At 42.1% G+C, this 24420-nt stretch overlaps 2 long non-coding RNA genes across 2 annotated transcripts; both read right to left on the bottom strand.

Moving 5' to 3' along the window:
* Positions 1 to 8521: 8521 nt before the first annotated feature.
* LOC148315711 (uncharacterized) lies at positions 8522 to 9717 on the bottom strand. Its single transcript, XR_015840660.1, has 3 exons — positions 9441 to 9717; positions 9199 to 9252; positions 8522 to 9109 (listed from the first exon to the last, which is right to left on the bottom strand). It is a non-coding gene; the product is annotated as an uncharacterized LOC148315711 (long non-coding RNA).
* A 666-nt stretch (positions 9718 to 10383) lies between these two features.
* Positions 10384 to 17237, bottom strand: LOC148315712 (uncharacterized). Its single transcript, XR_015840663.1, has 7 exons — positions 17099 to 17237; positions 16319 to 16438; positions 15548 to 15711; positions 15018 to 15206; positions 12648 to 12743; positions 11435 to 11587; positions 10384 to 11327 (listed from the first exon to the last, which is right to left on the bottom strand). It is a non-coding gene; the product is annotated as an uncharacterized LOC148315712 (long non-coding RNA).
* Between the last annotated feature and the right edge of the window lie 7183 nt (positions 17238 to 24420).

Genomic DNA, 24420 nt, shown 5'->3' on the forward strand with positions numbered 1-24420 from the left:
AGGATGCTACGACAGCGAGTTCCAATACTGCGGGATTTATTGACGTCCACTTTAACTCGACATTCACTGAACTAACTGATCCCCGTAGCGCCCGCCCATTACCCCCGATAAGGCCAATGGACCATACCAAAACATAAGGGGTTGTCTGGGTTAAACCATCACCATACAGTGCACACAAACACATCACACCACCGTTTTCGTCAAAATTAAAGATATTTGGCTGCTTTAAAAAATGCTTGCCCGGTCGGGCAAGTTGCCCATAATTTTACCTTGCCCGTGGCCAAATTTCACTTGCCCCGGGCAATCGGGAAGCGGTTAACCGCGAACCCTGAGCTTGCTTTGCATGACTTGAACAATGTCACAAAGAAAAAGGGTACCTCTTGCGAAATCTTTTTCTGCAAATAGATTGCGCCAAGATGCTCTCATGATGTAAATAATGGCAAATAAAAAAACGCGAAATAAAATGAAAGAAAATGTCAATGCAAGCCAAATAAACAAGTGGGTATTATCGGGGAAAATGTGCCGTCTCGAGTACTCTGCTGCGCAGTCGCCACTTGTCATCTATGTAATGCACAGTTAGGCTCAATCAGGGATCCATGTTGCGACCTGACCACAAGTCGGATGTAGATGCAAAATGCTTGACATGTCTAAGCTCCCGGCCCGATGTAGTCCATATCGGGAAATACGGCTTTCATGAAGCGTTTAAATCCTGTGCGCGCCACGTAACTAGAGGAGCTTTATCTTTAGCTATGTGCTAGGCTATCGCGTCCACCTCTGAGACGTTCTCTCGTATGGTGTCGCCTCCGTTCATGGGCTGTTGTCACTTGTCGAACCTTGCTTCTCACTTTGAACTTTCAGCACAGCATGGTTGTGTTGTGGGTGGTGAGAAAGCTTCTGGATTTGAATCGCCAGCAACGAGAGCGACAGACGGGTGGAGTCACATGACTAGAGGCGCTGTAGCGGTCTTAAAGGGGCATGAACATTGCCGCAGACAAAAGGCTTTTCTTTTTTTATTCATCGAATTTACCGACATGGGCAAAATGATTTCGGTCATTGTAATAAATTTCGGTAACGGTAAATTTTCGGTTTATCGCCCAGCCCTATGCTGTAGCATGGCTTTCTTTGCCGTGGGTGTCAAATATTTTACTTTGTTTTCAGAGTGCTTACAGACCTCTTGGTTTTGCCTCAAAATAATTGTCTGCAAAGCAGTCTGTGCCATCCGCATCATTGATGTGCAGGAGTAGCTTGTTGGTAATAAATAGCTGCAAGAAGTCCGCTGTTTGCCGCAGCATCCAGTGGTCCAGCGCTCGCAGTGAAAGTCTTGTCTGGCAGCCCGAACCATCCCCAAACATTTCGAGATGCACGCCCACTAAATTCCAGAAATATAAACATGGACAAACTTGACATTCTTCCAGATTCTGTCTCTTTGCATTGTTTTGAAGTTACTCCTGCAACTTTTCCACTTCTTCGATCCTCCCCATTGTCTGAAAAAGAAGTGTATATTTTGATTTGAAATAATGACCTCAACATACCAATACATTTGTTTATCATCTGAACTGGATTATTTTGAAACAACATTTGGGATGGACATATGGGATTTGTTGTTGTGTATATTCAGAGTAATCCTTTTCTTGTATATAGCTAAAGCAATAGTCGCTGGCCTTGAAAATGGGTACAAGACTTGACCAAATTAAGATGCCATAAGGTCTAATTTGCCCCTTCTCTACCACAACCGATTTAGAGGCCATTAGTAACAGATTTGAGAAGACCACTTTTAAAGATATGAAGCCAGAGCTCGGCACCGGACCCATTTTTATTATTTATTATAATTTTAATGTATTATTGAGCAAATGACACAATATGTCAGTAGTGATTACCACAGAAGTCATGTCAAAATAGTGCAAATTCTGAGGTCGACTTCAAATCAGACAGGCGGAGACGAGCGCCAGAGAAGAGATGAGAATCAGAAGAGATGTTGAAGAAGCTAATAACAAAAAAAAACAAAAAAACACATCAAATCTCCATGTAGTAGCAACGGGGATGGCTCATGGGGTCAGGAGAAGTGAGCGGGAGATGGGGAGTATGAGGTGCCGTTGGGGACAAAAGTCAGGAATCGCTTCACACTTCTGAAATGCACTCTTACACACCAGTGAAATTGTTGTTGCTCATGCATACTTATGAAACGCTATCATACATACGAGTGAAACGCTCTCATACACACTAGTGAAATAGTTGTTGCTCATACACTCGTCAAATGCGCTCATACACATAGGTGAAACATTCTCATACACACCAGTGAAAGGCGCTCAGGCACAATTGTGAAATTATTGTTATTCATAAATACAACTGAAACATGCTCATGCCCATACACGAGTGAAATGCTTTCATACAAACACCCACACTGTTGAAAATGCTGTCATGAACACAAGATCGCTTACAAATACTAAAATGTAAAAATTAATCATTTATTTAGCAGGGATGCATGGTGGGCGACTTGTTAGCACGATGGTCTCACAATGCAGAGGTCGCGGGATTGATTCCGGCTTTCCTGTTTGGAGTTTGCATGTTTCCCACACGCCTGCGTGGGTTCTCCGGTTTCCTCCCACATTCCAAACACATGCATGGCAGGTTGTTTGGACACCCTAAATTGGTGTGAGTGTGAGCGCGGATGGTTGTTTGTCTTTGTGTGACCTGCGATTGGCTGGCAACCAGTTTAGGGTGTACCCCACCTACTGCCCCAAGATAGCTGGGATAGGCTCCAGCACCCCCCGCAACCCTTGTGAGGAGAAGCCGTACAGATAATGGATGGTGGGATGGCATTCATAATGGACGGCCGCCACGGTGGGCGACTTGTGAGCACGATGGTCTCACAATGCAGAGGTTGTGGGATCGATTCCGGCTCCGGCCTTCCTGTGTAGAGTTTGCATGTTCTCCCAAGCCTGCGTAGTTTTCTCTGAGTTCGCCAGTTTCCTCGCACATTGCAAAAACATGCATCCATTTACTCTGATGCCAATGTTTTCTGTACCTTATGGCAGATTTTTCTCTTTGCCGAAGACTATTAGCACTTGTAGAGCGAGGACCTGTGCCACAGTCGTCAACTGCACCCTAAAATCTGATCATTTTGTATTTTAGACATTACACACTACACAGTTAAAGATGGTCCAAAAAAGAAAAATGGATTAATGTATTTCAACTTACATAATACTCTTTAAAGAGCTGACCAGCTCATTCCCAGAGGTACGTATTGGGGCGTATTGGTCGTCTTTACAGAAGACTCCAGGAGGTAACTCAGGTTTGACCTTCAGCCACAACAGAGTGTTGGGTGTGAGTGCTTCCAAGTCGTTGAGGTCGGAAGATGTCCTTGTGATAGGCCTGCTGTTTATAACTGCTTCAGCCTCACCAAGCAAGGTATATTGACTTTCTTCACCCGAAATTTGTTCTTTTACAGTGACATTCAGGATTTTTCTCACAGACCAAATAAGTCGCTCACAGCTTCCTCCGTGGTGGGAACCTGCTGGGGGATTGCTATGCCACTGAATACCTTTTTGCAGCAAGTGTTTCTCAATTTACTTAGTGTTCCATTCTTTGATTGATTTCTTCATTTCACTGTCAGCTGATCTAAAGTTGGTTCCGTTATCAGAATACATCTCTCTCACTTGTCCTCTTCTGACAAGAAATCTTCGGATTGCGTTGAGACAAGCATCTGTGTCACGTGAAGATGCAATTTCCAGATGTACGGCTCGTACAGCGAGACATGTAAAAATCACGCCGTATCTCTTTACTTGTCCTCTAACCCTACTTACTTAGAATGGACCAAAATAATCAACGCCAATTCTCTTGAAAGGCGGATCGTCAGGTAGCACTCTTCTGATGACTCTAGCAGCTCGAGGTATCCAAAACTGTTGATGCAGATTAGCCATCATGTGGTTCCTTCCAGCGTGAGCTGTAATCTCATGAATGTATCTCAGGACTAGCTTTGTGTTATGTGAATCCTTGGCAAGATGGCTTGCTGTTTTGCTGTTTCAGGCATGGCTGCGTGGCTCAACTGTCCACCAACCCTCATGACACCATCTTGAAGTACTATATTGAACTTGTAAAGTGGGCTACTTTTCTTCACCCTTTTTTGTTTTTCAAATATGGCTAAATCTTTTTTGAAACTTCGCCTTTGACAGTATTTCACAAGTTCTCTTTCTGCTTTATCCAAGTCGTCGCAGGTCAAATACTTTCCTTTGACAGTTCTCTTGAATAAATTCATCTTGCCTTCTTCACCTAATGTGATTAACTCCTTTCTATTTTCCTTTACTCTGTCAGTAAGTCTTTCAGCTTTAGAAACCAGGCTACGGCCTGCTTCAATGCTGTCCAAGACGAATAATGGTTCATCCACTGGCCCAGAGAATCTTTGGGCTACAGTGACTGAATTACATGCACTTGAGTCACTCATTTGACCTCCAGGTCATTAATTGGTCATTTGAAGTGGTTTTTGTGTTTAACTAAATTCCTGGACACTGCCTGATTTTTTTCAGAGCTGTACAACCACTAGAAAGGGTGGTTCCCACAATGTGAGTTTTGCTCAGGTGGCCCAACAATGTCACAAAAACAAGTAGGGGTGTGTGTGTGTGTGTTTGTATAAGCTACATGTTGGGGACCAACATCGGACAGCACACCCACTGTAGGGGACCAAAATTTTTGTGGGGACCAAAAATCTGGGCCCCACAAAAAAGAGCATTGAATTCAGTGATAAGAAGCTCAGGGGGAGGTCCTGTCAAAGTTTCAGGGCTTCCCAGGAAGGTCACAAAAACAAGACGAGTGTGCTAGAAATGTGTGTGCGGAAAAATTACTCAGGATCGCTGTCTAGTGGTCGGTCCCGGTACTGCACTTACGCACACTTCACACACTCGGCTGGTCTGCGCATGTGCAGGACAGTCTGCTTTATGTCAGGCAGCCACCCTCCCCTCCCCCACAGCCCAACCCGAAAAATTGAGATGTTAGTTAAGTATTTATTCCTATTATTGAGTGAGATTACATATTTTTACTTGGCAGCTGGCACAACAGCTAAGCTTGGAGCACAGTTATTGCAAAATAAAATAAATAAACAGTAACAACAATAACGATTGTTAATATTGTTATACTTTATAGCGTAACCTATTTATACTAATTTTCTGTATGCAATTTCAAGTGCAACTAATATAGTTGTGCATATAGATAGCCACCAAACTCCATACATTAGATAAAAATAAGAGCCACGATGTTAACCAATTAACAGTTCAAGAAAAAAGCAGACATCCAAGAACTTGCTTTGTTACTTTTGCGTGGCCAGAACTACAAACCCCAAAGCAGAGCAAACCCAAAACATCAGAGAAAGTACAATACTTTTGTCAAGGAGTGGTGCTGCTGCTTTGCGATCGCTGCCACCATAGTGAACGCGCTGCCGCCATAGTGAACGCGCTCCCACATTCGTGCACACGCACACATGCCACACACCTGTTTTCCACGTCCTGTCAGTCCACTCCGTCGGTCCACATTTATTTCGTTGGTCAGCCATCACGGTTGGGTGCGCACTAGATCGCTGTTAAACCATCTTCTACGCCACAGTCCTCGTGTTCAACAAACATTTCTCCCGAACTCGCCTACCATGCACAACTCTCCACTTTCAAACCGAGCGCCGCTGTTACTTCCGGGTTTTTAGCGCCAAGCACTTGACGCTAGCGTGTGACGTCATGGCGAAATACTAGGTTTTAAAATAAAAATTTTCTTTTTTTTGTACAGTCTAAGTGCATGGGGTTATGATAGATCGAATGAGTATACCTTTATGTACTCACTAACATTTATGTTGATCATAAAATGTTGTTTTGATGAAGAAAACTGTTATTTTTTAGAATCAATTGGCTTAGGGCACTTGGGCAAACTACGGCCCGGGGGCCACTTGTGGCCCGTTAAACGTTTCAATCCAGCCCCCCAAACTTGAAAAAAATTAAATGAATAAGCCTTGTTAATGGTTTATTTTCTAAATACTGTGGTTTTTCAAAGACATATATATTGTTGTAATGCTTTTGTTCACTTTCGTTTAAAATTAAATGTATTTTAGGACTCATTGTGCCCCCCCCCCCTCCCAATCAAAAAGTTTGCCCATCCCTGGCATAGTGGATGGGCCGAGGAGTTTAAAAGGCACACATCATGCATTTTTCAGTCAGTTTTAGCCAGGGCTTGGTATGGGGAAGACCAGCTGGTTTACATGTAATCATTAAATTTTCCCAAGTTTTATTTAAGTTAATTGGACAAAACAAAAAAACGCAATATTCTTCTGCCAGAGAGTATGTAATATTCTTCTGCCATTTTATTGTAGAGGGCCATTTTGAGCCCCTAACAATATTATTCAACCAAGAGATCATGAGTCGTCGCCCACTTACTTTCTGAAGTCAGCTGGGATGTCACGGCTGTGACCCTCGTGAGGATAAAGTGGTTCAGATGGAAAAGTAGGACTAAGGGCTTTTTCTCAGGTTTCCATGCGCAAATCCATGTATATTAGGTTAATTGGAGACTCTAAATTCTCTACTCATCAAATGACATTCGTGACCCTGATGGATAGATAAAATAGATTATTAATCTGCCATGGGAAGTCCAAGGTGTCTGGTAGAAAGAAATGCATTCATACACTCATTACACAGTCAACCAAGCAAAGACACAAAGCCTAGGGCAGGGGCGGGCAAACTTTTTGATTGGAGGACCACAATGGGTTCTAAAATATGACAGAGGGGCCGGACCAGGAGCAGATGGATGGAGTGTTTTGGAAACCTCACCTCATCTGAGAAAAAAAATACATTTAATTTTAAATGAAAGTGAATAAAAGCATTCCAACAATAATATTTGTCTTTGAAAACCACAGTGTTTAGAAAATAAAACATTAACAAGGTTTATTCATTAAATTTTTTTCAAGTTCGGCGGCCCGGATTAAAACTTTTAACGGGCCGCATGTGGCCCCCGGGCCGTAGTTTGCCCTCGCCTGGCCTAGGGCATAAACACATACATGTAATATCCAATCCGCTTATTCTCACAAGGATAGCGTGCTGGAGCCTACCCAGCTGTCAACGGGCAGTAGGCGGGGCACACCCTGAAGTGGTTGCCAGCCAATCGCAGGGCACGCAAAGACGAACAACCATCTGCGCTCAAACTCACTCACAAATGCAACCTCCACACAGGAAAGCTGGGTCCCGGGATCGAACCCTGCACCTTGGGACTGCGAGCCGGATGTCCTAACCAGTCTTAACTCATTAAATACCAGCCATTTTCACTGGAGCAACCCACTCAATCCCAGAGTTTTCCTGGGTTTTGACTAATATTGCAAGGCCCACAGAATATTGTATTCTAATGCTATATAGACATGGAGCACACCCGAAGAAAGATGAGACTCTCTTCTTTCAACAGAAAAAAAATGTTTGTTCCTATCTTTTTCCATTCTTGAACAATCGGCATTTGAAAATAGCTAAATTTCATGAAAACTCCAATCCCTGGGGAAAAAACTGAGAAAATGAGCTTTTTGTAAACTGATGCATTTTGACCATAATTTGAACTTTGACACTATTATTTATGGCCTTTATGACACCTCTAACATCTAAATAATGCATGCCTTCTAAAAAATAACAAAAAAAAGCACAAAAAATATGTTTTTGATAAAATAAATTTATTTGCACATAACACTAAACGACTGAACTGTTGAACTATGTACAAAAATGAAATACATCAGTGTCATACATACTTTTTTTTTGTGTGATATAAAATAAAACAGTTGCCTTGATGCAAGGGCACACAACATAGTTCACACCACATTCTTGTTTCACTCCGTTTGCCTTTGCGCAAACAGACCCGACACTTTCGTTGTGGTCTGGCTTTGCTGGTCCGTGGAAAATAGGCGAGCTTGTGTTTGTCCACTGGGGTTTGTGTGAAAATAATGGACAAACTGGTGAGGAGGGCCAGCTCTGTCCTGGGCTGCTCCCTGGACTCTGTGGACTCAGTGGGGGGCAGAAGGATGACGGCAAAACTGTCATCAATGCTGGACAAACCAGCCCACCCATTCAATGACACTCTGAGAACACTTTACAGCTCCTTCAGTGACAGACTTTTACACCCTCGCTGTACCAAAGAGAGATTTCGCCGCTCCTTCCTGCCAACTGCTGTCAGACTTTTTAACAAGAACATTGGGTCAGGCCTACAAACGGGAGGGCATTAGTGCAATTGTGCAGTCCTAGGATGCAATATTAACTACTACTGTACTTTCAGCCAAGGGTGTACTTAAATATTGACCAATGATGTATTTTGTTTACCATTACAGTATTCTTATTACAATACTTCTATCACTGTAGTATTTCTACCACTGCAGGATGTTCACTATTACAGTACTTTTATCATTGCAGTACTTTTATCATTGCAGTATTTTTCTATCATTGCGGTACTTTTACTATTACAGTACTTTTACCATTGCAGTACTTTTACCATTGCAGTACTTTCATCATTGCAGTATTTTTCTATCGTTGCAGTACTTTTACTATTACAGTACTTTTACCATTGCAGTATTTTCTATCATGCAGTACTTTTCTATCATTTCAGTACTCTTACCATTACAGTACTTTTATCATTGCAATATTTTTATGATTGCAGTATTTTCAATCATTCAGTAGTCTTTATCATTACAGCGTTTCCCCCTCCGTATAATGGACAAACATTAGGAGTGTTTCCTTACACTTAGATACGTTTATACTGTGTATATTTGCATGCTTTTTCTGAATGTCTGCTGCTAATGTTATACATTAACGGCTACATTACGCCGCCGACTCTGTGTGATCTATATCTTTGCTGCTGTAACACCTCAAATTTCCCCATTGTGGGACTAATAAAGGACATCTTATCTTATCTTAATTGTCTGGGAAGTGATTGCTGGCATCCGCGATGTGCTGCAGAAGCTCATCCGTGAGAAACAGCTGCAGGAAATCAGCTGGCTCCTCAGACTCCAAATGGGCAGCGGCATTCAGTGGTCCAGGGGTTGCTGTAAAGTCGATTTTCCTCGGTTGCCATCCAGTGTGACGCCATCCGGAACCACTGCTTCCTGATGCACAACCTGTAAATTACAGAAATATAAACAATTGGAAATATATATTTATTGCTGCATTTTATTGCTGGCGTGTGAAGTTTCATATTATAATTTACCTTTCTTTACACCAACAAGACGAGGAGGAACTTTCTTGCCGCGGGATGCACAATCTGTGAATTTTAGAAAGTATGCATGATTACCACACCATTCAGTATTGTTGTTTCCTCGTCGGGGAGGAGATACGCTCGCGTCTAACTGCACATTTATGCGACATTTTCTGCCCGCAAGATGCATGATATGTACAATAAAAGCATGAGGGGTAAAACCACATGTTCAATGGTAACTTGCGAGCGCTTACCTCCTCGTTCGGGGGGATCTGGTGAGGACTCTCAGCTGCTTTGGCTATTGTCCGAAGGCAGGCGATGCAGGCCGCAAGGCACGCGCACCCTCTTTAGACGCCGTTTTGTTGTGACAACGACGAAGCGTCATCCTCTCAACCAAAGCGTCTCCATCGCCTTGATGCTTTTAGGAAGCTTTTTTTTACAAAAAAGCATTCCTCGATCGTCATTTGCTTGGAGGATTTCATTGCTAACGCTACTAATGCGACTGCTGCTAGTGCTGCCGATGCTGCTGCTACCCACGCTGCTCTCCACACTTATAAGTCTACCCCAGGATCCCGCCCCCCCATTTGTACCTCTGGCGCAGATTCAAGGCGGATCTTTTGCACCTCTGCCCCCTGCTGGGTGATTTTTACATGATTCACAATGCGGACAAGGCTGATTCTCAGTCAGAGGTTGCATCAGACCCTTATGTACACTATGACGTAAAAAAGACAGGAAACGTACTTATACGTCTTTGGTAGAGGGCGCCATTGCATTAAAAGACGTCTTTGTACGTCTAAGGGAGTAAATGAGTTGAACAAAGTACAGGGTCCTTCACCTGACTACAGATGATCTTCTGGGGACTTTATTTGGTTTTAATCACTTTTGGGGTCTGTATCTATGCACACTCCCTGGTTTTGCTACCTTCCCGGGTACCACATACACACTGCTTAGTTTCTCTGCCTTCGTGGGTACCACATACATATTGCTTGGTTTCTCTGCCTTCCTGGGTACGACATACACACTGCCTGGTTTTGCTACCTTCCTGGGTACCAGTCACACAAACGTCAGACGACTCAGCACATACCGACTGTCTCAGCACTACACACTTTCACTCCAAGGCAGTGCTGTGAACCAACTTACTGACAAGAGGTAGTATTTAGAATTTTAAAAAGTGCTTGAAAGGTTTTGTTCATGTAAAACCAACAGATTATGACATTATTATTATTATTTAAATCAGTATTAAACAGCATCAGCATAGGTTAAAGATATTATACAGACTATATACGATAAAAAAATACTAAACCACCCTTGCTTTTCCGTCATTTCTTGTATATAATAATGCCTTTATTAGTCCCACAATGGGGAAATTCGAGATTCGAACCCAGGCCTCCTGGGGAGACTGGGTCCTGAACGCGGCGCCTTAGACCACTCGGCCATCCTGGCAGCCACGAGATTCGAACCCAGGCCTCCTGGGGAGACTGGGTCCGGAACGCGGCGCCTTAGACCACTCGGCCATCCTGGCAGTATAAGTTAACACACAGATGTATAACATTTGTTTATACAAATATAACGATTAAAAAGTAGCTGATTAGAGTTTTAATTTTGTATTCATTAATCTGTAATAAAAGTGGACATATTTTGGTTAATAAAATTAACAAGAAATAAAAGTAAAGGGTGTTCTAATACTTTTTTCAAGATTGTCCTAACATACATTTAATGTTTACAGTATATGTCTTCGGAAGAAGCGCAGCATTAGATTTTTTTTTTGTTCTCTCTCTTTGACTTCTGAATTTGAATTTCTGTCACAGATGTGCTTGAATTCTATTTTGGATGATTTGTGTTAAACTGCACAAATATTTGAAGAGCCATAGAATTCAAGAATCACACCAGTGCTGCTACTCCTCCGAACGGGTGAACGCCCTTGATTAACAACCTGCGTTGAGGTGGCTTTTGAGATTCGTGGTGTGGGAGAAAAATCTCTGAAGGCATTCTTAGACTTCAAGAGAGGGTCCACAATTTTCAAAGATTCACTTCCGTCTGAATCAGAGGCCTCACTTGTATCCGGAATATATTCATCTCCACTGTCATCTGAGTTGGAGTAATAATGCTTATCCATTCCAAAGTCAGCCTGTTTTTTTAATCTAAAAAACAACAACAACAACGAAATATAAAGGATAGAAGGCAGGAGACCAATAAAATATATGCAATTTGCTTGTAAGATTCCCTGAAATCTATATGGGTTGTTTACCTGTATACTTTTGGTCCTCCTGAGCCTTGGGATAGTAATATGGTCTGGGTCTGAGGCACAAAGTTCAGGGGCAGGATTTGACAATGATTCGTCAGAATCTGTGTCGTTATTCCAAGGAAGATTCAGCCCATATTTTTTGTCCAAGGGAGGAGACTGGGTTGCATCAGAGTCCAAGAGAAAATTGAGAACCCATTAAATACTTAATCCCCAGAGGAATCTGCACAGAAAAAGGTCTTAATTCTATTTGAAAAAAAAAAAAAACTAAAATATTGATGAATGATATTATGACAAAATAATGTAATAACAAAATTAGAATGATTTTAGGAAATTATTTGCAAAACCAAAACATTGTGGTACGATAATAATGCATATAATTATTCTACGCAGCTATATTTAACAAAAACACTTAATTGACCGTAACAAAAAGCTCCCGGGAGGAAAACTACATTAAATGTTTTTTTAACAGGGCAGTGAAAATATTGGAAAATAAAAAAAATAATGAATAAAATAATATGAAAAAAGAATTCAATGTGTATCGATGGACCCATATGAAATACTTATATCGCTATGTACTTATCAGCCATATCGCCCAGCCCAATATGTAACTGCAACTTCAAAACCTCAGGCCATAACAGGATTGTAACATGGGATGCATATCTTCATTCCTAAATTTGTAGATCCCGAGGAGGCTGCTCAATGGTCCTGGTAATGTAAACCTCAACCAATTCGGTCACAGCCAATGTTCTCCATCCTTGTTAAGAAGTTTTGAAATGATTTAATAGATGTACTACTGCAAACTATACCAGAATTTTATACATTTTAAACTTTTGATCACAATTTTACCTATTTTCTAAAAATCTGAAGAATCCACATGCCAAATCACCTGCTGTGGACACATAGGTTCTGTTCTGACAGATAATTCAGTTACAGGTTGTGTACTTAAAGCCAATAAGAGGGCAATGCAGCAGTCGACAGCCTGACGAAAGCTTAAGTCTCCCAATGAGAGAACTGTAGTGGCTGGTAGGTTCTTAGATTGTAACATAGTAAAGACATACACTACGCATAACTGTATATCATATGATGATGAGGGAAAATATTATTAGCTACGATTTATGTCCAGATATATTAGAAAACTTGTCCAACCAGCACAGGTCTATCTAACTGTAATTTTAACATCTCAAGACACGACAGGATGACCACATGATACGCATACCTCCTTTTCAGAGTCTGTCAAACCTTGAGAAGGCTGCTTCGATGTTCTGGTGGCATCAACCTCAGCCGATTCAGTCATTGTCGGTTGTCCTCCATCCTAATGAACAAGTTGAATATTAATTTAATGAATTAAAAAAAAGAAAATGGATCAGAATTTTACACATTTTAACGAACAAGTTCACGAATGAAACAAAACCAATTACTTTAGCGCATGACAATTAATCTTCAGTAGAGATATGTTGTGACTGATATTTCAGTCACAGGTTGTCTTTTGAACGCCACCAGGGCCGCAATGGAGCACAGGACAGCCAAAAGTCTTCTTGTCGGACAGCTGTAGTGGCTGGTAGGTTCTAAGATTATAACATAGTAAAGGCACATACAACTCCTAACTGTATTTCATATGATAATGAAGGAAAAGATGATTAGCTATGATTTATGTCAACAATAAAAATGGCTCTACGGGGTCCCCACGAACGCAAACCTGACAGTTGGGTGTCAGATGGCCAACATACCTGACTCGCAATTCAACTCAACTGGACCCCACAACACAAGAAAAAGCTGAGTGAGCCTCAAACCAGACATACACATTCACTGACAAATATCCTGTGACACCAGATATATTAGAAGTCTTGTCTAATCAGCACACGTCTATCTAACTGCAATTTTAACATCTCGAGACACGACAGGATGAGCACACGATACGCATACCTCCATTTCTGAGTCTGTAAAGCCTGGAGGAGGCTGCTTCGATGTTTTAGTAGCATCATAAATTTATTGAATTAATTATATTTGAGGTTGGATTAGATTTTTACACATTTTAAGCCTTAGCCACCCAAAACAAAACATAAGCTCATGAATGAAATAAAACTAATTAATTTCGCCCATGCCAATTAATCTTCTGTAGACACGTGTTGTGACCAGTGTTGTTTTTGGCAGGCATTTTAGATTTTGTCCAAGTCATTTGGACAAAGTGCTGATTTGTTTACATCACATTTAGTCATCCCAATTCGTTATAGTTTTAGTCCAGTTTTAGTCAACGAAAACTAAAAAAAGGGTTTTAGTCCAGTTTTAATCGACGGAAACGCAAAAAAAGTTTTACCCTAGTTTTCATCAATTTATTCACAAAGGTTTTAGTCCAAGCGGCACGGTGGCCCAACTGGTTAGCATGATGGCCTCACAATATTGAGGTCGTAGGTACGATTCTGGCTCCGGCCTTCCTGCGTGGGTTTCCTCTGGGTAATCCGGTTTCCTCCCATATTCTTAAAACATGCATGGCAAGTTGCTTGGACACTCCAATTGCCCCGAGGCATGAGTGTGAGCGTGGATGGTTGTTCGTCTATGCATGTCCTGCGATTGGCTGGACACCAATTCAGGGTGTACCTCGCCTACTGCCGAAGACAGCTGGGATAGGCTCCAACACCCCCCGCGACCCTAGTGAGGAGAAGCGGTACAGATAACGGATGGATGGATGGATGGATGGGTTTAAGTCCATTTGAGTTAAAACAAGGCATTCAAGGTTTCCACCCAATAACAAAGACTTTTGGATGGACTACTAAGGATTCTTCATTACAAACAGAAAAAAGTGGCAACAGTGGAATCAATACTCACTGCTCCAAAATAAGCAGAGAAGCAAAACATTTTGTTGGGCAACTGTTGTGGCTTTATTTCACTAAAAGCAACATAAAATAATTTATGAACCACATGCTAACAATTTTGTCTAGTCAACGAAAAAAATTCATGTACATCACGTCATGTTTTCGTCATAAAAGAACCTCGTATAGCTTGTCATCGTCATTAAAAAAGGGGCGTTAACGAAGTATTTTCGTCATAGTCATCAGTGACGAAAACAACACTGGTTGTGACTGATATTTCAGTCCCAGGTTGTCTCCTGAACACCACCAATTGGGCAAGGGCGCGCAGGAAAGCCTGGGGTCTTCTATTTTTACAGTATAGAAAGGCTAAATATCAAATTGAAACAGTGTTTTATATCATGAATATACAGGGTTGGTGCTGGTTCTGGTAGGGAAACCACAACATAAAGATGTCCTTAATTAGTCCCACAATGGGGATATTTGCAATATGGCATATGATGGCCTAACAGGGCCACCGCCCAGAAAGGAGTAACGCAGAACTTTGTAATACTGTCACTCCCTGACCAGTTCGTTGTTCCTGCAGAGCCAAACTTTGACTCAGACCCACAAATTTGAATTACAGATAGTGGACAATGGAGAACTCCCCCAGTCAGTCAGCATGTTCAACTTCCATAGAAACCTCACATACATTTATTAGATTGCCAAACTAATTGGAAACTACATCACCAGAACACCACAAGTGGGCTCTGTTATTGTACTTAAAGATGCATCTTACAAACCTGTGTTCTCCAAGGCCAGCTGGTCCATAGTCTTAAGTTATTTCTTCGCCAACATCAATGTCTCGGAGCGCAAACAGACAGAGGTGTGGTCTGTCCTCTGTTGTCATCTTCTTCATTTTACAGTTGGGGTGCATGTGGTCATCATTAACCAGTCTTCCCAGACTGCCATCTTCTTGAGCTGCATCAACACTTAAAATAGATTAAAAAAAAAAAAACAATTATTCAATCAATGTCAGAAATTAATCTTTGAGACAATCTTGTGTACACAAAACATAAAAATAGGAAATCCACAATTTTTAAATCTAAATCAAATCATACAAGAAATTTCTATTGGAATCAGACCCTATTAACAGCTTGTCTTTGAGACTTCATGATCTATATTTTCATTTGTACAGATTCAACGCATGAATAAAAGTAATTATACATTTTTGCTTAGAGAATGATTTTTCCCCTAACACTTATGGGATGAGTATGTGTTTATTTTTTTAAATAAAAACAAAAATAAGATAACATCTCAATCTTTGCCTCACCTCCAAGTTTTTTCTTGCCGGCGGAAGTCAAACAAAAAGACAGTGCCTCTTCCATCCATCTTCCTGCGTTGAGATTCATCAGAATCTATCAAATTTCCTCTGTACTCCATAATAAAGAATAAAGTCGTCTTTCCTGAAAGGGGCCTTGGTAAATACTCCTCGACCTAGTTAACAGGGAAATCAAGTTAGCTTCGTCATATTTTTAAGCACACAAATAAGGAGTCATCATATTCATTTGGGCCACTATACTAATGTAGGGTGGTTTGAAACATTGCTTCTTGTGAGGGATAGAGCAGAGCCCTTCTTTATGATTTTAAAGGAACAGACCAGCCAAAATTCATTTTCCAGCATTGCATTAGCCAGTATGTATTAGGACTGAAAGTACAAATGTCAATTGCACCTGGTTACGTAAAAAAAAAACTTTAAGATTATTTAGTTTCAAAACAATGACATACACTGTACACAGTCATATTGGATCGCGTCACGTGATCTCTGTGACGTATTACGTGCTTTACACTAGACTATCAATATCGGACTTGTTCACCGGTCTATTGTGGTATAAAAATGCCGGAGGGCGTCATCAAGTACAGCCTTAATTTAGATAGAACTCCTACCATCAGGTTTCACACTCACTGAAATAACTTGAAACTGACAAAAGTGGCAAAAGAAAAGGTCAAGACACTCTTAATGTAAAATAACCACTTAAAAAACGATGTCAGCTTGGTTATCAGAAAACAATAATATATCTTAGCAAAAGCGTTAACATCATACCTTTAAATTAGTTTATATACTTCGCTTCTAACTCTGCAGTCTTGTCCAGACCCTTGACTGCATGTTCAATAGTATCCTGCTTTGGGGACTTCCTGCATCTCAGGGAAGGCATTGTTTATTCTATAAAGAAAAAAGACAGTATTGTGTTGAGAATTATTAATACTATGGGCTAAATGGAGTTTTAACAATATCAGTGTAAGAAAAATAAATTATAAATTAAAAAAATATCAATCCCTCCATCCCAATTAACGATTTCAACCATAATAGTTTATATTGAAGTTTAAACAACAGACACAGACAGATTTATGCAGTGTGACTACAAAAATCTTACCAAAATTGCATTCACAGTAACCTTTGCTTTAAGAATCATGTAATTAACCAGTGAACATCGTGTCTTACACAAAAATTAATGACAGAAATTATCATGGTACTTGCATTCTGTGGTTCTATAACAAAAGTGCAAGCTGTTAGCTCCGCAAAGCTAACGCAACAAGCTAGCGTCCCTCGTGCTCACATTCAATGCAAACCTGACCACCGGATGACAATACGCGTCGGTTTAGTTCTTTAAATGAGTAAAAGCACTATGACGTTTTATAATTATTCAATGCTTAACTGGAGCTCGTCAATCATGTCGATGTAGGAGCACATGTTTGCTAGGCCAGTGTTGTAGGCCCACATCCATGGTGCTACTTTGTATAGTGTTTTCCACACAACTATCTCTAACTATGAACAAATGCACTCGACGCATGTTTTGAAAAAAACCCAACGAAAAACACTTACCTCTCCGTTTCAACAGCAGTTCGAACTTCGAAGTGGTGATATTCTCCAGCGTTAAGCACCTGCTCGAACTGCGAATAGGTCAAATTCAACAGCGTCTTTTTTCTGTCTTAATAAGGACGCGATGAGAGGAGGAGCGCTTGCCTTTTCGTCAGCACGCCCCGCGCGGGTGGTGCTGCTTTATCACTCTCTATCTGTGCCCGCCCGCCGGCACGTCGATAGAAAAATAATATTCCTTCAAACATTACTTTCATCTTCTTAACGTTTTGTAGTGAATTTAACAGGTTCACCACTTTTTTCAAATACACCAATGGAAAACAGGTCTTAATTGAGGAAACATACAAAGAGCGTCTCACAAACACCTTATGATGAGCAATGTAATTTGATCACGTTTTTTGTCACTGCCTGGACGTTGGGTTCACTGGCCTGGTGGCAGTGGCTTGTAGACACTGTCACTGAGTGGGAACGGATCTCAAGGTGGGTCAAACTAACCCAAGCAGTGGATCGGTCCGTTTTTTAAATTTATTAATTTTTTTATTTTATGTATTTATTTATTATTTAATACAAGGGCTTTGGCTCACTACCAGTGGGCGGGACCAAAGAATTTGGGTTTCCTTTGAGCTAGGAGGCAGTCAAAGGCAGTCCAATCCCCGGCAACATAAAGCGCCTAGCTCTGGGGACATGGAATGTCATTTCTCTGGTAGGGAATGAACCCGAGCTGGTGTGTGACTAGACCAGTGGTTCTCAATTATTTCCTGTCATGCCCCCCCTACCAAGAAGAAAACAATTCGCACCCCCCCACCACAATTTTCTTTTACATTTCGTACTAATGTACATGTTCTTTGCATATTAATGTTAGATTGTCAATAAAATATCTTACCTTAACAAAGCTAAATTGATAAAAATAAAATATCATTTTGAGAACGACTATTGTGAGGATCTCGAAACTCAGTACTCTGTGGTGCTAATATTGATGAGATGATAAATATGTTGAAGCCACAGAACAAAAAGATTAGATATTGTTTGGAAATTAATGACGTACATAAAGGAATATCAGCCTTGATTGGAGTACATTACTGCATTTAAATTTTTAATAAAAATGAAACAATTATTGATGTTATGACCACTATGAAGAATTTAAAAAACAATATATAGGGATAATTATAGTTTTCATTTTGTTATGTGTAGTCTGTTCATGTTGCATTATTTTGATGACAAAGACGATGGTTAATCGTAGGTTTGTTGCCCAAATGTACCATTACAACCTGATTAATGTTGAGAATGACGAACTCAAACTGGACACTGAAACGTAAAAACACATGGACTTCTTGCCCCTGTCCTCACACGTGCACACACACACACACACACCATACACGAAGATCCGGGAGGTAAGGACGGCTGTCCTACAGGATGCGGATGGAAGAACAACTGCAGCGGAACAATGCCAGGGATGTCTGGAGGGGCCTGAAGACCATCTCAGGCCACGGACAAGCAGGTAAGACCCAGAAGGGGGGGGGGCTTCAGTGGGCAAATGAGTTGAACCTATTTTTCAATAGGTTTGATCAAATGTCTGACCCCGCTCAGGCTTCCCTGATGCAGCCCCCACCCACCCCTCCTGCCACTGCGAACAAGACCCTCTCTCCCCCTCTCTCGCCCCTCTCTCTCTCCACAGGCTCCAGTTCCCAGCCTCATCAGACAACCACCACTTCCTCCTGCTCAGCCTTGTTCCTCACAACATCTCAGGTGAAGAACCAGCTGAGGAAGATGAAGGCGAGGAAGGCGGCAGGCCCAGATGGGACCAGCTCCCAGCTCCTCAAATCCTGCGCAGACCAGCTGTGTGGAATCGTCCAGCACATGTTCAACCTGAGCTTGAAGCTGGGCAGAGTCCCCCAGCTGTGGAAAACATCCTGCCTGGTTCCGGTTCCAAAGACACCCCATCCGAAGGAGCTCAACAACTTCAGACCAGTGGCGCTGACGTCTCATCTGATGAAGACCCTGGAGAGACTGGTCCTCGTCCATCTGCGCCCCCTGGTCAGCTCCTCAATGGACCCACTCCAATTTGCATACCAGCCTGGCATCAGTGTGGATGATGCCATCATCTACCTGCTCCACACTTCACTCTTCCACCTGGAGAAGGCGGGGGGCACGGTGAGGATCATGTTCTTTGATTTCTCAAGTGCTTTCAACACCATCCAGCCCGCCTTATTGGGAGACAAGCTGGAGCAGGCGGGAGTGGCCCACCACCTCATCACATGGATTCACAACTACCTCACAAACCGGCCACAGTACGTGAGAACACAGGACTGTGTGTCTGACGTGCTCCTCTGCAGCACGGGAGCGCCGCAGGGAACTGTGCTGGCTCCCTTCCTGTTCACCCTCTACACCTCGGACTACAAATACAATTCCACAACCTGTCACCTGCAGAAGTTCTCTGATGACTCTGCGATTGTCGGCCTCATCACTGACGATGACGATCGGGAGTACAGAGGGGTTACGCAGGGGTTCGTGGACTGGTGTCAGCAGAACCGCCTCCAAATCAACGCTGGGAAATCCAAAGAGCTGGTGGTGGATTTCCGCAAGCGTCGGCACTCTCCACCTGCACCAGTGAATATCCAGGGAACAGACGTTGAGAGGGTCTCAACTTACAAGTACCTGGGTGTTCATCTGAACAATAAACTGGACTGGAGCGACAACACAGACGCTCTCTATAGGAAGGGTCAGAGCAGACTCTTCCTACTCAGGCGGCTGAGGTCCTTTGGCGTTCGGGGAACACTCCTCAGGAACTTCTATGACTCGGTGGTTTCATCAGTCATCTTCTATGGAGTGGTCTCCTGGGCAGGAGGCATCTCGGGCCGAGACAAAAAGAGACTGGACAAACTGGTGAGGAGGGCCAGCTCTGTCCTGGGCTGCTCCCTGGACTCTGTGGACTCAGTGGGGGGCAGAAGGATGACGGCAAAACTGTCATCAATGCTGGACAAACCAGCCCACCCATTCAATGACACTCTGAGAACACTTTACAGCTCCTTCAGTGACAGACTTTTACACCCTCGCTGTACCAAAGAGATTTCGCCGCTCCTTCCTGCCAACTGCTGTCAGACTTTTTAACAAGAACATTGGGTCAGGCCTACAAATGGGAGGGCATTAGTGCAATTGTGCAGTCCTAGGATGCAATATTAACTACTACTGTACTTTCAGCCAAGGGTGTACTTAAATATTGACCAATGATGTATTTTGTTTACCATTACAGTATTCTTATTACAATACTTCTATCACTGTAGTATTTCTACCACTGCAGGATGTTCACTATTACAGTACTTTTATCATTGCAGTACTTTTATCATTGCAGTATTTTTCTATCATTGCGGTACTTTTACTATTACAGTACTTTTACCATTGCAGTACTTTTACCATTGCAGTACTTTCATCATTGCAGTATTTTTCTATCGTTGCAGTACTTTTACTATTACAGTACTTTTACCATTGCAGTATTTTCTATCATGCAGTACTTTTCTATCATTTCAGTACTCTTACCATTACAGTACTTTTATCATTGCAATATTTTTATGATTGCAGTATTTTCAATCATTCAGTAGTTTTTATCATTACAGCGTTTCCCCCTCCGTATAATGGACAAACATTAGGAGTGTTTCCTTACACTTAGATACGTTTATACTGTGTATATTTGCATGCTTTTTCTGAATGTCTGCTGCTAATGTTATACATTAACGGCTACATTACGCCGCCGACTCTGTGTGATCTATATCTTTGCTGCTGTAACACCTCAAATTTCCCCATTGTGGGACTAATAAAGGACATCTTATCTTATCTTATCTTATCTTATCTCTCCTACAACGAGGCAAGGGCCTCCACCAAGTCACCCCAGGGACAAGTTTTATTCCCTGATGGTCATCAAATTATGAGGATCTCATTCTACGCCGGAAGGGAGGAGGGGAATTTTTCCCTAATGTGAGGTTTTCGCTCCTCCACTGATGATCACACTGTTGTATGATTTCATTATGATGATCTGTCTTAAAGCCGTAAGGACATGATTTTTAAATCCACAACAGGGGGGAAATGTAAGATGGGCTGAGGATAGGTAATCAGTTTGTGTATTCATAATCATGTTTTTATACACTCATTAATGTTGAACACACACAGAGACACTTACTTGTTATTTTAACACACACACACACAGACACCGTATCCTGAAGATGTGTTTAGTTAAACTGACCTTGGGTTATGATTTTCTGCCTGCTGGAGTCCCTGGTGATTAGTTATTGATGCTTTAGTTAAACTGACCTTTATACCGTGAGTTATTGATGTTTTCTGTCTCTTGGTGATTAGTTGTTGATGCTTTTCTGTCTTCTGGTGATTAGTTATTGATGAGTTAGTTTCAATAAAAAGGCAGAACGGAGGGTGAGAGTCAGAGGGTGTGCGGGATTGAACTGGCAAGACGGCTGTTTCACCTCCTGGCTCCCTCTCCCATTCTGAATGGCACAAAACGAAAACTTTAGTAAGTTATTTCAGTCTAAAAAAGGCGTCAGGGCATTTTTAAACCGGACAGTAAGTCGCCACTGTCTTGGTTCCTTTTTGTGCCTTGACCCATACCGGAATTATTGAAAGGATGCAGTCCTATTTACAGGCCCCAGTGACACCCCAGGTTTCTGTTGTTTGTACGAGGGCGCTTAATAGGTACTGCTATTCACAATCGTCTTAGGCTGTTTCTTTGCAGAAGTTTATGGACAATGTGTAGTGCTGTAGGATGCAGTCTAGAGCATTCTTGACATTGAAGCTTTTGTTTCCAGCAACTGCTAATGCGACCGTGCATCAAACATGCAAAACACAGACCCTTGCTCCTCAAGAAGTCAATCTTATCCTTGTGATGCTTTCTCCTAAATTCCTTACCAATTGTGAGACTGTGTTGCTCTCCATTACAATTAGCACATGGTTTGGCAATAGCATCCACTGAAACAGGTTCTGCCTTTGGCGTGGTGGTTTTGTTGTTTTCCATCTTGGCGGGCACAATGACTGTTGTGAAGACTTTCTTTGATTTTGTTGTTTCTGTGTGTTGTGATTTTGTTTTCTGTTTTATAGAAATCTTTCGTGCTTGTCAACAAAATCCTTAAACTTCACTCTTCTATTTGTTCTTTCTTGGAGATTGCAGGCAAATTTTCTCCAAGATTCTATAAGTCTGTATGGAAGTTTGTTTGCCAATGCCTTTATATTAGCCATGTTGTCCAAGTCCTCCATGTAATTAACATCTGCCATTATGTTCGAACAGCCCATAAGGAATAATGTGAAAGACTGAAGTGCAACACCATCTTCAGACTTGATTGTTGGCCAATCCATGGCTTCCTTTAAATATGCTTCTGCTATCATGAAGTCATCACCATAAAACTCCTTCAAGATTTGTTTTGCTTTGGTATATCCTGTCAGAGGTTCCATATGGATGCAGCTCTTCACCAACTCATGTGGTTGTTCACTAGTATACTGCAGCTAAAATTGAAGATGATCACGGTTATCACTTGTACGGCCTTCAATCCCATGTTCAATGGCACCTATACAGGTTTTATAATGCAGAGGGTCGCCTGTAAAACGTAGGAATGGAAAGTTCGGGAAGAAGCGATGCTTTTTGACTCTTTGCTAAGTATTCTGCGACACTGGCTTGCTGTGAGATTGCGTGGCAAAGGCCATCAAGCACATGTCCCTGTTGTTCTCTACTTTCTGTCTGATGTGGAAATCTAGCCATTGGAATAGTCGAAGTGGGAGCATTTCAGGTCAACACTGCTTGTTGCTCTGATAGGCTGTGATGGTAATTGAATGTTTTTCCTTGTTTAAATTGTAACACACTCATCAGGAATGTGGATACCATCCTCCTGGGTATTTTCATATCTTCTCAAGACATCCAATTTAGCATCAGACTCAGGGAGTGCCGTTTGCATTGCATGCATTTCCTTCTTTGCTTTAATTGCAGCTTCTTCTTGCTCAAGTGCCAACCTTTGTTGTAAATCAGCAGCCTTTGCCTTTAAACATGCTCGTTCCATTTGAGCCTTTAATTTAATTGAAGACGTTGACAGAAGTGAGCTTCTGTCTGTTAGATTCTTTACTTCTACTTCTATGGGTGTAGTTAGTTGATGCAGATCTACTATCAGCAGGTGATATTTGTTTATTGCATCCTTCCTCTGCACGTTTCAAAACGTCCTTCTTCCATTGCTCACATTTCCATTAATTACATTTTTTGGATCAAACCAGTTATTTTGGTCATCGGCAAAATCCTCTTCAGTCTTTAAATTTTGCAGACCGGAATTGAGGTCCACAAATTCTTGCTCCATGCCGCTAAAGCAAACACGAACCTCAGTTTTTTACAGCGTCAACATTTGCATCATCCTCCATCAATTGTTCAATTTGACGTTGCATGGAGGTCAATTGAGCAAATTTGCAGCTGCGTGCCTGCATCCGTTTAGGCTTGTGATCTTCTACAGCTTTTCTCCGTCATTTTTAATGTCCGCTTTCCACTGTCTTGTTCCTCCATGTCAATCCACAATGAAGCAAACAAAAACGTCAAACTGACTGTAGCGTCTCAATTTGTAGGTCAGCCGAATGACGATCAAAGTTTTAAGCAGTTTACTCACGCACCTGTTACGTGCGCGTCCTTGTTAACTCGCGATGCTTGTCAAGTATGGACGCATGCTAACAGCTAGCAGCTCATTGTCCCGACTGGAAAGTTGCTCCTTAGCTGTGATGTGCCTAGGGTTACACTATCTATCATTAACAAACACAGCCAGCCCTCCTCTTTCCTCTTACCGCTTTCCAGTGTCCTGTCCGCAAGTAGTATTTGGAAGCCGTCAAATTCCACAACGGTGTCCGGCGTTAGCTCTGTTAGCCATGAATCCGTGAACATCAGCAAGCTAGCTCATTGGAAGTTCCTCTCGTGCCGCGTTAGCGCTGTTAGCTCGTCCATTTTCTTGGGAAGGTATCTAACATTTCCCATAAAAACGGACGGGAGGACGGGGTGGTCACGCCTCCTCTTTGCCTGGCGTTTCGCCCCCGCGCGACATCCCCCGTCTCTTCCTCCTCAACTCGCGGGGGATATCGGGTCTCGCTCCGGGAGTCGGCACGGGGTTAGCACGAAGTGCTAACAGCTGATCTCTTGTGTAAACGATTGATCCGTAGCTCCCAGTGACATCTCCGGACACGATCACGCAAAAAACAGCCCTCAGCAGCAATAAAACCACCGCAATTTGGATGTCCATTGCTGCGATGAGGTAAAATAAATAAAACTGGGTAAAGGGAAAAACACGCGAAAAAGGCTCAAATAGTGAGCC

The sequence above is a fragment of the Idiotropiscis lumnitzeri genome, unplaced genomic scaffold, assembly GCF_059441095.1.
Source record: "Idiotropiscis lumnitzeri isolate Australia: NSW breed Sydney's pygmy pipehorse unplaced genomic scaffold, RoL_Ilum_1.0 HiC_scaffold_51, whole genome shotgun sequence".
NCBI classification, from domain to species: domain Eukaryota; kingdom Metazoa; phylum Chordata; class Actinopteri; order Syngnathiformes; family Syngnathidae; genus Idiotropiscis; species Idiotropiscis lumnitzeri.